Here is a 5043-nt window from a genome sequence, read left to right as displayed (position 1 = left end):
CCATCTGCAAGGCATTACAGTAAATTGCAGGAATAGAGAAATGATTTCACGCATGTCCCGCAGGGTCCAGATGTGGCTCCTCAGTCGCAGCTTTCAGGAGAAATAAAGAAGTGGTAAGAAGTAAATCTTACCCTGCTGTACTTTATCGCGTATCAATGAGACTCACAAAATCAGAGCTCGTGCTCTGTCTATCTCAGTTTCTCCCCCACATTTACTCAATCTTTTACACAAAGATCTGTGTCCAAACTACACCAGTGCTGAGGTTATCCAAGTAACACTGACGGTGAGTTACTTATCTTACTCGTTCAGCTTGTGTGTGTTGGATGGTTTGGTATGCAAGCGTCTCCAGAGTTCAGGTACTCAAGGACTCACCTCCAGACTGGCGACTGTCTGTTATTTTATTCTGTAGAAGTTCATTTGTTTCATGAGTTTGCTGAGCAAACCCTCTCAAATTCAGCATGTCAGCAAAGTCAGCACAAACTGAATTTCCACAATTGATTGTCACTATAAATGGAGATACCAACATGCCAACATGCATAATGGAGTCTTGATAGTGTTTACTCAGAGTAAATAAGAAGGCAGTATTGACTTAAGTATTTTAAGACATCAAAACACTCTACTTAGATATAATTACTAATGTCATGGCAGCAGAAAGCAGTTAGTCTGTTATTAAGTATTATTTATTTTAAAGGTTTCAGAAGCTTGTAATTTAACTTTAATTAAATACTTCATCAGTGGACTATCTGCAACTTAAAACTTTTAAAACTGTAATTTTCTGATCATATTACTTTTTCTCATTTCATTTTAATTAATTTAACTGTTTTCATATATTTTATTTCTCCCCATTTAATAGTCTAGATGCTATAACAAAGCTTTCCAGGATGTAATCATGGTCCAGTGATATTAAACTCATGTATATTTGTCTCTCCGCATGTATTTTGATCTGAATCACCCATCAAAATACACAATGCGAACTTCAGAAAACCTCAGAAATAGTCACACAGTCAAAGAAAACAGAACAGTCCTCAGTGATGTGGACAGGCCTGGCGATGTTCTGATTTAATACATTTTTAATCCACCCTAAATAAAGGGCCCTCAAGAATGTGTCATCATTTCTACTCACAATTTATTCTAACATTCAATTTTAATATTTGGGATTTTTAAAGTTGATTCTCAGCCACATATAGTATATAACACAACAAAACAAGTTATTTCAAATAACTCAAAAGCAACCAGATGTGGTGAAAACAACACCATTATTATTATTTGAGCTAATTCAACAAACACAGCAGTCTGTTGTTCCTCTCATCATGTGCCACTGAATTGACAGCACTTTATTCAGCTCACCAACATAACACATTGTACATTGTTAAACCACTACTCATCAAGTTTAAAGTCCAGACCAATGTCCTCTGCAGTTAAATGACCAGAACAGGAAAGCCTTATTGTAGTCTGCTCCACATATTTGTACATTACAGGACACTCGGTGGCGCTTGGTCAGTGGTGTAAATCACAGTCCAACATGTGCCGTCAGCACGTTAGGCTCCTAATCGCCCTGGCTCTGTAAAAGATGGTGAGACGGCGCACAGTCCGCTCTATAACACTGCCCAGGGGAACCAGTAAAACACTGGTTTGCTGCTGAGCCAACCGCAGCCTGCTAACGGTTTAAAGCTTGAGGCACTCAGCCACACAAAATACTGTGTTTTTCAGTGATCTCTTCTTCTTGTCACTTTTCGTCAGTATTCCTAGAAATGCCTTTTTTCATGCTCTACCACTTAACTTTCACCTTTTCTCTTCTGTCAGGTTTTATTTTATTCAGTCATAAAAATTGTGTGCACAAACTCATTCTTAAGTATTTCGTCAACCAGCAGACTGTCATCACTTTCTCTTTCCCCACCCTAGTTAGGCCCTTATCCCCTTTGTTTTTGGCTGTTTCACCGTCTCTCACATTTGCGCCATCATTTCTGACTTCATGAGTCCTTTTCTTGCCTCCATGATATATGGTAACTTTTATTTTAGTGTGGCTCAACTTTTATTTGAGGTACCTATAGGTGCACTTCTAAAAATAACAATTCAAAGATGCAGAGTAGTACTGTGGCTGTCAAATGAAAATGATTGTGAAGACCAGTTCATATCTTCACTACAAAGGGGGATTAGAAACACTTGCCTTTGTGACTGACAAAAACCTTGATGGATTGGTTTTATCTCCCAGTTCACAAAGGCTTAGATAGTTTATCAGACAGGCTAAACTGACTCTAAACAGACTAAACTGTCTTTGTCCTTCCTCCTAAAGCCAGGTTTCCATTCAAATGATTTCAAACGAATTACCAGAAAATCAGCAAAAGAAAATGCGAATAAATGTGTGTTTCCATCCATTACTGTTACGCGGTTAATAGTAGTTGCTCTGTCGGGATAAACAGCTGGTGGTGCTAATTCTCCAGTCGGGTACCATTAAACAATTTCAGAAGAAGCTGGTGCAACAAGATAATGTAATTAAAAGAGCGCCAGTCAAACCCCTGATGTGATAAACAATGTAGAACATGGTGGAAATATGGCATTAATGTTTGTTTAAAAGTATTCATTTGAGGAAGGCTACAGTCTCCTCATCGCTTCACATAGATCTTTGTCTGCTGCAGAAGTCTCAGTGGGTGCTTAAGTCACATGCTTTATATACATCATGATTTATTCTCAATTTTTTTCCTTTTTAAGTAGTTTTTATGTGCAAATTGATGCACTTGCTATGATTTTAGGATTGGTTTGTTTTGGATTCATGACATTTAATGTGGTAAATTCACCCCTTGGTTTTTGCTGTACACTCTGTCATGTGTTTAGTCTATGCCTTCTAGATTGTGCAGTATATGGTACATATGTTAATCTTGTTATATAGTGAATACATCATATTCTTTATGGTTGTCCTTAATTGTGTGACCTTCACCACATTACCTTCTTGCCAAGGAGACGCCCAGTCATGGAACAAACGCAGACCACCATGAAGACACAACTATATTATTACTACAGAGTCATACTCTTCATGATCACGTCCACGATGTTCAGAAACACGAGCATGCGTCTCGGTTTGAGGTGTACGTGTTTTGTTGTTCACAACATTCCTGTGGGTTTTCTTTACTTTTTGAAAAGTAGGATTTCATGAGTTCAGCAGACAACAAACAGGCAAAGAGTCCCTGCAGGGGACATAGGAAGAGAGTCGGAGAGAACGAGAGCAAGTTTAGGAGAATAGTTCGCCACAAAATGACATTTCACTTATTCACTTACTCCCCACATTGTCAGTTGAATCAACAAACATGCCTTTATTTGAGAAATTGAAGTTGACGGGATGATTTTTTTATAACTCCAAAAACAGAACAAAGTGTCCATCAAATTTCATGAAAACAACCTACGCAGCACATTTTGTACTCAAATTAGGTCACTTTTTACCTAAAATATTTGTCATAATGTGCTAATTTTCCCTCAGTGACAAAGCTGTGGACTGGAAGAAGACCAGTTGCTGCTGTGGGATGCAAAATTGAGATTTAGAGAGATGATTGACAGTTTTTTGCTTTTTCTTTGAGAAGCAGGTTTGGAAAGAACAAAGCTGAGCTGGAAGATTGGGAGCCAAACAGCTTTGTGTTTAGTGGTCCTATGAACTTTTGCTGTATGATTACATTTAGGTTTGGAGTGGGCTGCTCCTTTAACATTAATTAATCACACAAGCAGCATAGGAATGTACAGCGTTAGTCAATTTTTTTTAATATTCAGCACAATTAGCAAACACAGAAGCAGAATGCTGGGAGCAGGTTTGAGAATGAGGCGCTGCTTTCCTATCAGGACAGCCTGGGAATGATCGTCCTGGGTTATTTTCTGATGGAGTCCTGACTCAACCCCAGTTCATTATTCTCTCAGCCTCTCTCTGTCCTTTTGAGGCTGAGGTTAGTGTGCTCTTTGTTCGTGTTAAGTATATCTGCATATGTATTGGCATGTGTGTTCATGTGTGTTTTGTGCCGATGCATGCCATCCCCCTCTGTCCACCAACTACATGTCTTCCCGTCACACGTAAATGTGCTCTGACGGCAGTATGTGTGGGCTGGCGCGAGACTCGACCAGGGCCCTCCTCACGAGGCCTCAGGCTTCCTTTCTTCAAAACATCCGTGGGAAGGAGAGCCGTGCAGAAGAGAAGGAACCTAGGAAGCGAGAGAGAGAAACTAGGAACATCCATGGTTCATTAGTAAGGCTGCTATGGGAACTTGGATGTGACAGAGAAATATGGCCAATAGAGAGGCAAATAATGGGTGTACTCAAAGCAGAAGTTGTCACTGATTGTGTGAGAGCAAACACAAAATGCTGTAATCAAATGCACTGGATCAGATAAAAGTGAAATGTTGACTCTTCCCACCTGTCTTCTCTTGCAAGCTTTATCCATTATAACTCAATCTGTTCCTTGTTAAGCTGTCTTCTGTAGACCTATGAATCTAACGCTATTAAAACCAAGTGCACGTTTTATTATATTGTTTACCTACTGTAGTCCATCTTTAGTAAAGTGGCTCATGGGGTCATATGTGTCCTAAACTAAACTTCAGTTTTTGGGTAGAGGGCTTAGAGGTGATCACCCAAAATATGATTTTGCCCTTTCTCACCATTTGTCAGTGTGATGGAGCGTTAGACAGGCTGTAGTGATGAACCTTGCTTTGAGAAAACACAGACAGGATGTCATAATTTAAAACATTTCTGGCTCCTGTTTGTCGCTTTGTTTATTGTTTTGTTTTTGTGCTTTTTTTATTGTTATTATCATGATTTGGGGCTTTTCGTCATTTCCCTGAGGACCCTGTCGTGACATTTGGGTCTCATTGGAGCAAGATGATGTGAGCTAGTTATGCTGCTGAACAACATGAAAAGGCCCTCAACACAAAGACCTCAAGAATCGGTACGCTAAAACCTTTAATGATTGCAGGAGTTTGTTTCACGCAGAGGAGGGCGAGACAGCGAACACACAGACTCAGAGAGGTCAGACCACAGTTCAGTTCGAGGTTTACTAGTCTGTTGACTCTG

The 5043-nt window shown here is 39.6% G+C and overlaps 1 protein-coding gene across 2 annotated transcripts in view; it reads left to right on the top strand.

Moving 5' to 3' along the window:
- The window catches only part of LOC104925700 (mitochondrial import inner membrane translocase subunit tim16), a 110675-nt gene that overhangs the window by 76663 nt on the left and 28969 nt on the right, over positions 1-5043 (top strand). The gene's annotated exons all lie outside the window — the stretch shown is intronic.

The sequence above is a fragment of the Larimichthys crocea genome, chromosome XII, assembly GCF_000972845.2.
Source record: "Larimichthys crocea isolate SSNF chromosome XII, L_crocea_2.0, whole genome shotgun sequence".
Lineage (NCBI taxonomy): Eukaryota > Metazoa > Chordata > Actinopteri > Sciaenidae > Larimichthys > Larimichthys crocea.
This window is presented reverse-complemented; position numbering and strand designations above follow the sequence as displayed.